Genomic DNA, 12,514 nt, shown 5'->3' on the forward strand with positions numbered 1-12,514 from the left:
CTCTTTTTTTTTTTTTTAAGAAAATATGAATGATCTCAATCAAGAAATTACGGCAGGATTTACACTTTGCAGATTTTTCCTTTAGAAAATGTATATGAGTAATCTCACTCATCAGTTTTCTGATTCAACAGTAGTGGTGTTTTAAAAAGTGTACCTGTGTAGGAGAGTTTTGCTGGGTGCTCATGAGTCTGGAGGAGGGCTGAAACATCTGTAAAGAATAGTTATTTGTGTGTTGATTGATTATTTATCAAGATGCCCAGTTTAATTAAGTACAATTTAAAGCAGTTGACTATCCGGAAAAGTGTCACAGTTACAAATGTAATACAATTTCAGTACATTTAGAATAGAAACTAGTAAAGAAAAAATGTAAGTTTATCTTCAAAGTCTGTGTGTGTGTGTGTGTGTGTGTATGTGTAAAATATATGTGTACAGGCAAATGTACTGTACGCAGAAGTATTATATTTAGTATTTGCACATGTACATATGTATTTTGTGTGTGTGTAGACATATATCTATATTTGTATATATATTGTGATGACCCACCACTGCCAACAAGTAATCAAGGAGCCTCGATCCTCACCACTGGCACCAGTGGGGAAAGTGCACTTTGAGGATGACAGGTACATGCACAGTATTTCCAGATGCAACTGCAATTTCTCTTAAGAGCACACAGAGACCACAATCAATCCGGGGCTGGTTTCTCCTTCCTCCTAATCTGCAGTAAGACTCCCCACTGGTACAGCCATAGAGTTGAGATCTCAGCTGAGTGACCAAGTCTAGACCTCCAGCACCCTCTCTGTCCAAACAGTGCTTTGTGTCCCTGCCCGAGTAGCTGAAATACACACTACCTGAGGTTTGATTTACACACACACACACACACACACACAAACACCCCTGGGTAAGGCTGGCACAGGTTTACTAGCTATGCCCCCTTCTGCACAGACTACAAGGTAGTTTTCATTGCCACCAGTCACTCCTTGACAGCTACCTTAAGGCTTTTTCAAGGGTACCCAATATAATGAATAATATTAATACAAATGGTAGTTTAACCAAGAGCAAGGCTGTTAAGAGTGTCACCAAATACAAATACTCTCAAAACTTAAATATTTCTATACAGATCAGCCACAATGAAAGGTTTAAATATATTTAATATTAAATAATAAAAAACAAGACATTACTAAGTATATATTCACAGTGATATCAGAGTTCTAAACCACAGGATATATTTAAAACAACATTGCAGGACAGTCTGAAATAAATAATGAAAAATATCTAAACTGGAATGGCAAACCTTTGTAGTTTATCATCAGAGACTAGTAAATTTTAACAAATAAAGAAAACTAAACGTCTGCAGTTCAGATTTATAAATGGTATCCTGTCTAAGCTACAGAAACAAGAATTAATGAAATTTCTGTTAGAAAGCAAGGAGGTGCTTTCAGAACCACTTGACACAGTAAGTCTGTTTCAGAACCATTATAAGACTATTTGAAAGGAAAAGGCTGACTTACAACCCTGTGGAATACTAGGGCCCTGAAAAAAGGCCATGCAGGAAGTAGAAAGGGAATGGGATAAAGTAGACATAATGGGGGTACAAAACCATTGTCTCATATCAAATCCTGAAGAAATGAATGGGAGCTGTGGTGATAGTAGGAAGCAGAAGATCATTGTAAAATGTATCGCTAGTCCTGTGTATGAACTGGCCTGGCAAGAGTAGCTGAGAGGCTGGAGAAGGAAAGTCTTGACTGTACTATGTGGGGCTGCAGCCATTCAAGGAAGAAGTAGTGAACTGCCCAGGCTATACCTGCCACAATCCAGTTGGCCTGTCTTGGCCACAGTCTATCCATTAGTCATGAAACCAACAGTTTTATTCTGGGAGTTCAAATGTGGCAAAGAGTGGTGGTTCTCACTAAATGTAAGAGTACAACTGTCCCAAAATATATGTAAATAGTGGAGTAAATATGAGGTGTGACCCCAACATGTGCACATGGTATTGTAAATAATCTTTTTGATCAAAAATGCATGAAAACATTTCTGTAGTAAGAACTGTAATCAGTTGTATTTGTTGCTGTAAGTGTAGAGATGCCTGCCTGTATTAGTAAGAACAGGTTTGATGAATGAGCTTTGGGGTATGATATAGAAAGAGGACTGAAACATGCCCAGGCAGAGAGTGTTTGCCTTTAGTAAAGGGAATTTACTGTCCAGAGCAGCAGCTCAAGGAAAATGAATCAGAAGAAAACCCTTGAGGGGACAAAAAGCTAAAAAATATTCCTGCCTGGAAGACTATAGACAGAGGTACTCTCAGAAACTGTTTTGTAGAAGTATAAAACTAAACTAATGTTACTGGCTATATATTTTTAGTTAAAAAACATAAAACTTTATTTTGCTTGGAAGAACCTGATTTATTTGCACTTCATATAATAAACTCCACAATACTACATATGCTACAAAAATATCATGCACTTGTGCTCCTAACTCTACTTCAGATGTATGTTCTTAAAGCATCATATGCCAACATTATTGATGTTTCATGAAGATGTTGCTGTTTTCATTTAATTTCTTTAAAAAGTACATTTTATATTCAGAACAGCTCAGTGCAGAGTTCATGATGTTTGAACTGTGTACCCTGCTCTTTATCTGCCCCAAGTAGCTACTCCATGTTCCTCACAAAATATCAGATATGCTACCTTACACTGTTCCATTAATACTGTGTTGGTTCCCTTGAAGTGAACTGCAAGGATATATCTCTATCAACCCTCAATTAGGGGGGCTTTAGCCACGTCTGTTGTCTCTCTCCTGATCACCAGCATAGCAGTCACAATGCTGTGGAGACTTCTGAGTTAGCGTGGCCTGCAGAGAAGACTGAAATGCCACTTCCATATAAGACATAGAATTAATTGGTAGGATAGTAATCAACGCATTCTACGGACATCTCCAGGAATGCATGGATCATGCTATCCCAAACAAAACCAAGACCCAATCATCCAAAGGCAGGCGTCCAGTCTGGTGGACCCCTGCCATAAATAAACTGTATAACAGAAGGAGGAAGCTACTACATGATAGAGCAAAATCCCTAATAGAAAAGGCATCTCTGATCAGTACTAGCAAAAAATTACAATCCCTCATAAAATCCACCAAGGCCAGCTTCGAGAGAAAAATTGCACAGGACACCAAAGACAATCATAAGGCTTTTTTCAGTTATGTTAGAAACCTGGGATGCAACTCCCAGACTTGTTCTGAGTTGATTCTAAACGACAAAAAATACACTGAACCCACAGACATCGCCAATATCCTGGCAGACAGGTTCAGTGCAAACTTCTCCACCCCCTCCCCCCCAAAAGAGCAAGTATCTATCTCGGCAGAGGGCTGCCTCCCAAACATCTCGGATGCTCAGGTGAAGGCTGCCCTCTCCAAAGCAAAAAACACTGCTTCCATGGGACCAGATGGCATCCCAGGTTGTGTCCTAAATGAACTCCAAGAGGAACTAATCCCTCAAATAAAACAGCTATACAATCTCAGCCTCACTACAGGATATGTGCCCACAGAATGGCGTACAGCAACAGTGGTCCCACTCCACAAAGGTGGAGCCTCTACGGACCCTGGAAACTATCGCCCCATAAGCCTGACTAGCTTAGTCTGCAAGGCTATGGAGAGTATCATCATGGAGCTCATAAACAAAGACATTGGGGACCTACAGACACTAGATCCTACCCAGTTCGGCTTTGTCAAGGGCAGATCCTGCCTTTTGAACCTGGTTGACTTCTTTGAAATAGTCACCAAAGCCATAGATGAAGGGAAGGTAGTCCACACAGCCTATCTGGACCTTGCAAAGGCATTTGACACAATACCCCACTCGGGCATCATAGATAAGCTATCCAGCTTAAATATAAACCCCTATGTCACAAGATGGGTCGCAAACTGGCTCAAAGACAGAACCCACAGAGTGAGAGTTGCTGTAGCCATGTCAGACTCGAAACCGGTCACAAGTGGCGTCCCACAGGGTTCTGTCCTGGGACCACTCTTGTTCGGTATATACATTTCCAAGGTACAGGCAAACGTGGGAGGACTATGGCTCACCAAGTTCGCAGACGACTGCAAACTGGGCGCCATAATCAACTCTCCAGCTGACACAAACATCCTTCAAAAAGGTCTCACAGAGACAGATAACTGGTGCCAGTGCCATGGTTTAAAGCTAAATGCCAAAAAATGTATAGTCATACCCTTTGGCAAAAACAATGTGCCCACAAATTACCGCATAGTCGGAAACCCATTAAGTACAGAGAAAGTTATTAGGGACCTGGGGACCCAAGTTGATAGCAATCTCTCCTTTGAAAACCACATTGCCAAAGTGGTTAGAAAGACCTTCTACATAGCCCACCTCATCACGAAGGGTTTCACATCTAGATCAAGAGAGGTAATCGTGCCCCTTTATTCATCCCTCATCAGGCCCATCATAGAATCCAATGCCCCTTTTGGGATGTACCTTACCCGACACCTGCAGCAATTAAGAAGACCCCAAAAGTATCTCACCAAGAGGATCAAGAGTCTCAAACAGATGCCATATGCTGCTCGGTTAAAAAAACTCCAGCTCTACTCAGTTGCATGCCGCCTACTTCGAGGCGATCTATGCCTGACATACAAAGCTATGTCAAATCCAGAATTAATGGACATGCTCCACCTCAGTAAATCTAAATCCCTTAGAGCCACACGCTCAAGGGACTTGAACCTCAGCACAGAAATAAATAGAACTTGCTGGAGGGACAGGTTCATAACCCAGAGGCTCCCTTCGCTCTGGAATAGAATTCCAGTTCATGTGAGGCAGAGCACCTCACTGAATCTCTTCAAGAAGAATCTCGATAGGTGGATGGGTGATCGTAGGTTTGTCCCAGGGATTACTCCCGTGTCACTATTAGACAGAGGCACAGTAAACTAAACCTTAAAAAGGGCACAGTATACTCAAATCAAGGGGTGGCGTAAGCCATACAGAATTGGGCTAGGCTTATAATTGCCCCAGGGCAGATAGCCTAGTATGAACCTATGAACCTATGCATACCAGATGGCTGTGTAAATATCCTAACTGCAAGCATCCTGCTTGCTGACCACCCCAAGTTCCTGCTTCATTAATTGGTAATTTGCAAGATGAAAAGTGATCCTCATCCTGCAGTGATTTCTTTTCTTTTGAATGGCAGTGTAGATCCAGACTCCCTCCTTTAGTCTGCTGGTGTTTTATAACTGTAGTACTATTCCGGTTCTCCTGACAGCAGAGTCAGTGTAGTTGTTTGACCAACTCTCTGCTTCCTAGAATTGGGACTTGCAGCACTTTTTGAATTTTATTTACATTATTGTATTTGTATTGCTCCCTTTTAGACTTCCTTGCTCTTTTATTTAACTGGACACTCTAATGAGTGACCACAAGCAATTAGATCAAAAAGTACAATGGGTATAATGGACCCAAACCTTTCTTATCTGTATCTGTTTTATTCCAAATTCTTCAGCACAAGTGAAAGGATTACACCAGCATTAGCTATAGTGAGGTATTCTTTTGTTTAAGTACTCAAGGTCAAGTGAAAGGACTATTTCAGGATCAGAAAATATCATGCAATGAGTCATGGTGGTTACAGGACCAAGTATGTTTATGGCATAGATAACCTTTAACATGTAATTATCAAGCACGAATCAGAGGATCTATCTTGACAAATTAAACTGTCACCCAGCTGGGTGACTACTGATATGCTATTGCTTTTTATTTTGAATGCATGGTGTCCCATTATTTTTCAAAATTTTACTTGGTTACAGATGCATAGTAAGTCATAAAATCCTCATTTACTGAACAAATGAGTTAAAAAAATGTATACTCAGCCTGGATTGCTGTTTTTATGCCTGGAAATTTAACCTTTTGAAACCTTCATTTAACCAAGTGCAAACTGTATTTCAGTGTATTATTAAAATTATCTTTAATACTAATTACTATTACCTGTCCAGTTACACATTGTTTCTATTTTTATAGACATATTTTCAATATTTACCTTCATCTTAATTGTATAATTGTCACATTGTAATTCTATTGCTTTGTTTTCATTAGTAGTTAATTAAATAAGATGTGTATGTTGGGTTTGGATTGTTGATATTTTACTGAAATTTTGAAACTTAACATTTCATTGAGTAGATCTGATTATTGTTTAAGTTCTACAGGATATCATGGAACTAATTAAAAAGGACATAGGGAATCTCAAAACACTGGACCCTTATCAGTTTAGATTTGTCAAGAGCAAGTCATGCTTACTCCACCTGGTGGACTTTTTTGAAAAGGTCACCAAAGCAGTAGATGAAGGTAAAGTGGTATAAACCACATACCTCGACCTGACTAAAACATCTGGGACAATCCCTCACTCAGATGTAGTAGAAGAGGTAAATAAACTGGGAATAAAACCCTATTTCACTGATGGAATGCCAACTGGTCCACTGATAAGATGAAGGAAATCAAAATAGGGGAAATTACCTACACAAAAAGGGCAGCCAGTAGTGGTGTCCCCCAGTGTTCTCTGCTGGGATCTCTCCTGTTTGGAGTCTACGTCTGTGAAGTAAAAGCCAATATCAAAGGGCTATAACTGACTAATTTTACAGATGACTGCAAGGTAGGAGCAGTCATTGAATTCCAAAATGACTTAGCCATCCTGCAAGAAGGTTTGTCCAAAATAAATAACTTGTGCCAAAATCATGGACTGAAAATAAATGCCAAAAATGCATTATTGTATCCTTTAGGAAGCCATCTACCCAAGATAACTACCATATTGACAAGACACCCTTAAGAGTTGACCCAGTTCTTCTGGATTTGAGAACTTCTGTCAACAGTGACCTAACTTTTGACCTATAGATGTCCATTTTCATAAGAAAGTCATTCTATATTGCATAGCTTATAAACAACGGGTTTGTGTCTAGATGTCATCATCCCCCTTTACTTAGTCCTCATTAGGCTAGTCATTGAATAAAATTCCCCTTTTGGTGTCTATTTGTCCAGACAAATGCAACAACTGGAATGCCCATAGAGATACCTTGCTAAAATGATACAAAACCTAAACATGTCCTACAAGGACCAACTCAAAGCCCTGTCACTATACTTGGTATCCTACAAACTGCTAAGAGGTGACCTATGTCTAGCATGGAAGGCATCTGCCAACCCAATATTGATGGATTTACTGCACATCAGCAAGTCAAATGTTATCAGAAATATTAGATCTAGGGATCTAAAACTTTTCTGAAATTTCAGCAGAATCATTTGAAGGTGCAGGCTTATCTCACAAAGGCTACCACTGCTCTGGTACAGACACCCCATACATGTAAAACAAAGCTCTTACCTGTCCATATTCAAGTTCAACTTGGATCTGTGGAATCAGAAAATGTACCCCAGGACTGCCCTCTGTAGTACTAATGGACAGTTGGAGCTCCTAAATGCTTTATGTCATGCTTGGGTCTCCTCAAATTATTTATGGTATGATTCCAATTATTGGTCATGGGATGGGTAAGGCCAATCTATGACTAAATGGGATAGGTTAATTCAAGTACCAAAAGGGAAATTTACTAGGCTTAAAATAGCCCACAATGGCAACTAGCCTAGTACTTACCTATGAACCTTTATAGAAATCAGAACTTATGCTGTTAAATATTTTACATTTTATTTTCTGACAGGTTTAATCATTGGATTGCTTTTGTCTAGGTGACCTACCAAAAAGGTGTTTCTTTAAACAGTACATTAACTGTAAAATGACAGCTAATAAAGCTGATATGTTTCCTCAGTATTCTGAATTATGTAATAAATGTACATACTATTTAAAATGGTTTCAGGTGAATAAATTATGGCAGGAATTTTCAGAATAAATGTTCAAGTTAATCTGGACTTCACTGGTCTTCAGTTTCTAAAGGACATTTTCACAGTAGTCCTCCTTTTGTAGACCCCCGTCTTCTGAATCTGGCATTGTTAGCACAGATATAAATGTAAACATTCTTCTAAGTGACATTAACACAGATGTGAAGTATCAAGTCATAAAGGTTATCAGGGGCGTGGCTTGGATGGCAAGCTGAAAGCAGCAGAGTTCTTGAGCTCTGCAGTCTTCATTTTTTTCCTGACAGGATTTTTTATTTAATTTCACCAACAAAAACCTGAAACTACTAAAATGAGGTACTAGAAGTCGTAAGCTACAAGTTGGTGTAATTTTTAAGATAAAAGTGTCATATTTTCCAGTCAAACTTTCAAATAGAAGGGACACTGAAGCCACATTCACAAAGGAAGATGAGAAGCTTCAAATTTTCTCAGCAAGAAACTCCAATAAAGAAAGAAATACAGGCAATCCTTACTACAGTTCAATACTTGGTGGGTAAAATAGACAAATTAAACTTAAAAGTGGACCATATAAAAGAAGATACCACCAAACAACCTTATTAAATGAAGTCCTTAAACAACAAACTGCCCAGATTGCTGCTTTGGAAGATTCTGTAACAGATATATACTACAGGTTAACAGAAAGAGAGAAAAACATAGACTTTCTTCTTCAAGAAAACACCAGACTCATTGAAAAGATAGACAGCAGTGAGAATAGAACCAGGAGAAACAACATAAGAATCTATGGTGGCATCTCGGAGCAGATGGAACGGGACAATATGATTAATTTCCTGGATTCCTAAAATCCTAAACCTACCTAAAGCACTATCCTTTGGGATAGAAAAGGCACACAGGTCTTTAACTACAACTTCTGTATCCAGTAAAAACAGCTATCCAAGATCTATTGTATGATTTATCTCCACTCAGGACAAGGATCTTGTCTTAAAACTGTCTAATCCCTTACTCCATTAAAAATTGGTGACCAAACTATCAGGCTTGACAATGACTTTTCACCCCTTGTAATGTCCAAAAGAAGAGCATGTGTCCCTCTAATAAAATTATTAAAAAAGGAAGAAATCAAAGCACAACTCCTATTCCCAGCAAGACTACCCCTGCCAGAAGGAAAGAAAACGTTTGACTCTCTCAAAGAAGCATCCACATTTGTCCAAAAAAATAACCTTTTAAGTCAACCTGAACCCATGGATTCTTCAATGAATTTAAAAAGACAAGCTTCAAAAAATGAGTGGACTATTAAAGAAAAAAAGAAACCCAGAGACAAATGATAATACATAACTTCACATATCATGCAAGTTTTTGTTTTCTTCCTTCAAAATAACGTGGAATCATACACAGAAGGTAAAGTAACTTTTTCTCCCCTATTATCTTTCCCACAACAATGCCAAATTTATAAATAATATATATTACCCAAAATTCAAGTAATTCAAAATCTTATCCACCTGCAAACTACTATTGTATACTTTTATCTCTTTATACACATGGCATAGCACTAGTGAAATGGTATAGAATCACTTTCTCATTTCCTATATTTATATTTATTTTATATCCTATACTTATTTCTTCATGCATGTGCCTTCCATCTCTGTTTTAGTCCTAGTGTCATAGTATTTAATCACTGCAAGAGAGAGAAATGCATTCTGTGTTACTGTTAAGTAATTAAAAAGAAAGTGGTGACATATTATATATTTACTACTTAACTGAACTTCTGCAATGTGCACCATTTAGCTAATATATCTTATAGCTGTGTATGGTTGGTGATTGGAGCCTTTATTTTAAATATTCATCATTTTACAAGTTATGCTTAAAAGTTTCACTTCACTTGAAAATTCCCACCTACTTACTTTTTTGATGGAATTTTGACAACTTTTATGATACACTCAAGCTTCTAAAGGCTTGAGTTAGCTCACAGACTCATGAGAAACAATCTATGCTGTCTTCCAGGAAGTAGGTGTGACCTCTGAACATGTTTCTCTTCACTGAACTCTTAACAGCCAATCAGATTCAAGAATGATCGTTTGAACTGTGTTTTCATTCACTTAGCAATTATTAACTAAAATGTCTTATAAGAATATGTTTTACTGTAAATAGTGATTTATTTAATCTGAATTACATTTATATTTAAATAAGAATTACAAATATGTTTCCGACAGTGACAGTTTTAAATGCATAATTTTTCTGTCTGTTTGAATGGCATTACAGTCCTGTATTTACTCATAGCAACAAATAATTATTAAGATTAATCAATTTATCTTATTTAGCCTGTTTAGGTAAAAAGAATGTTAAGAAATTGTATACAGCTTCATGTTCTTAATTCATGCACATATGTTTGTGTCTTTCGGCTTTTCCCGGTTAGGGGTCGCCACAGTGGAACTCTGATCTGCTAATGATTGGCAGTAGATTTTTACGCACTGGCTTGCCGGGCCTAATGCACAACCTTCAACGAAGGAACGCCCATTCACGCATGTCGCTACACAGAAGACGCTCTGAGAATCGAACAGGCAACGTCTAACTGTGAGGCAACAATGCTACCGCAGCACCACCACCGCAGTTTCTTGTCCTTTAAAAACATACAAAAGGAAAAATTCAATTTAATATACTATATGTATATGTGCTTAGTTCATGCACATATAGTATATTAAATTGAATTTTTCCTTTTGTATGTTTTTAAAGGACAACCACACCCACAGACTTAAAAAACATGCTTATTTCATCATGGTTTGGTGTTTCGTACATTTTAACACCACTCTGGGACTATTTAGAGCTTTTTAGATACTTTTATACACAATTTCTGACTCTGACCACATGGGGTCTGGCATCTTGAAATAATTCTGACTGTTTAGTCTGCCTAAACAAAAACCAACCAAACTGCAAAACGAATGTGAACAAACCAAACAGGAAAACTGGAAAAGCTGCAACAATTTATTCCGGTACCTCGGCTGAATGCCTTCAAAGGAATAAATACATTACTACTTGCTGCACCTTATATATTGCTGTGTAACACCAATTCCGATATGCTGCTGGTACTTAATAAGGGTAGTAAATTTGTTCCAACAAAAATACCAGCGCTTTCGGATTTACTATTAGATGTTAAACGCTTCTGTAGGAAGCTTTATTTGAAAGTATTTTTTGAACTTAAAAACATTTCCAATAGTACGCAGGTCCTAAATGTTGTATCTAATGCAAACGCTAGCTATGTTGATGCTGACATTTCTATCAGTACTGAAGATTTATCCATTTTGAATGATCCTTTAATGGATCTTTCCTTACATGAATTTAATGTTGAGGGAAGTGGTGTTTCTGAGTCAGATATCATTATGAAGGCTAGTTCTGATTCTGTGGGTATTTCGGAGAGCACTGAACGTTTTTTTACTGGTTACGGTAAATTAACTGTACCTCGTTTGCCTGTGCACAGTTCTTTTTGTCCTCCTAAAAATTCAGCTGTTCTAAGGGTCAACCACAAAAGAAGAAGTATCCTAATTTTACACAGAAAATCAATAAGAATTCCAGAAATAGTTGACTCATACTCAAGCACGGATGATATGCTTGCTTTAGTCATACTAAAACTAAATAAAAAGATGTACACTTTTGCAAACACCTATCGGATACTGGATATTGGGACTAAAACTGTGAAAAAAACATTTAGACACCATAACATTAAAGTCTAAAGGTAAGTTACTATTAGCAGGTGATTTTAATTGCATCGTCCTCCACAGATATCACAAGCTCTAAGCCCTTCAAGATGTCCCCTGTTGCCAAGCACTTGAGCAACTACATAAAAGGCAAAAACCTAATTGACTGACAGTATAAAAATATTATCCTCCCTGAAGTATTCTCACTACTCTTACAGGTTTGGCACACAGACCAGCATAGACAAAGTCTTTGTAACCAGTTCTTTACTGGCCAAAACTGATAATGTAATGCTGACATCATACCCTATGTCTGACCACAATGCTATTACCTTTAATGTAACACAATACTGACCCCTTAAACTTCTGCTAAAGACTACCTGCTTATCTTGTAACAGTACAAGGATTTAAAGAATGGTTTCTAGATGAAATAAAGCTCTACCTAGATGCCAATAATAATGGAGAGATTTCAGATATTATCCTATGGGACACTTTAAATGTAGTCTTACATGGTAAAGTCAAATGTTGGTATATAAAGAAAATAGTGGGATAAAAAAACTGGTAGACTTACAAAAATAAATTGATGAACTAAAACTTGCATCAAATGACAAATCTGCATTAGCTGACATATGTAAACTGAACAAGGCATATCAGGATATCATGCAGCCTAAAATATCAATAAATCTAGAAAAAATCAGATTACAATCTTATTCAATTAATCCAAAGAATATGCCAGGATTGCAATTAGATCTAAGTATTTAAATGAAAAAAGTCACATAAAAGAAATAATATACACTAGAAATTATCAGACTATCAAAGTTACAAATCTAAAAAATATCTTATGTTTTAAAAAACATTACAAGAATATTAATAATAATAACTCATCTACAAGTGGTAACAAAAGTATAGACAAATTTCTTGCTAATAATATTCAAAAGAAGCTATCCAAACACAATATTAATAACATAGGCAAACCCTTTTCTTTTAAAGAATTAAA

This window comes from Protopterus annectens, chromosome 14.part0 (genome assembly GCF_019279795.1).
Source record: "Protopterus annectens isolate FY-2018-M chromosome 14.part0, PAN1.0, whole genome shotgun sequence".
NCBI classification, from domain to species: domain Eukaryota; kingdom Metazoa; phylum Chordata; order Ceratodontiformes; family Protopteridae; genus Protopterus; species Protopterus annectens.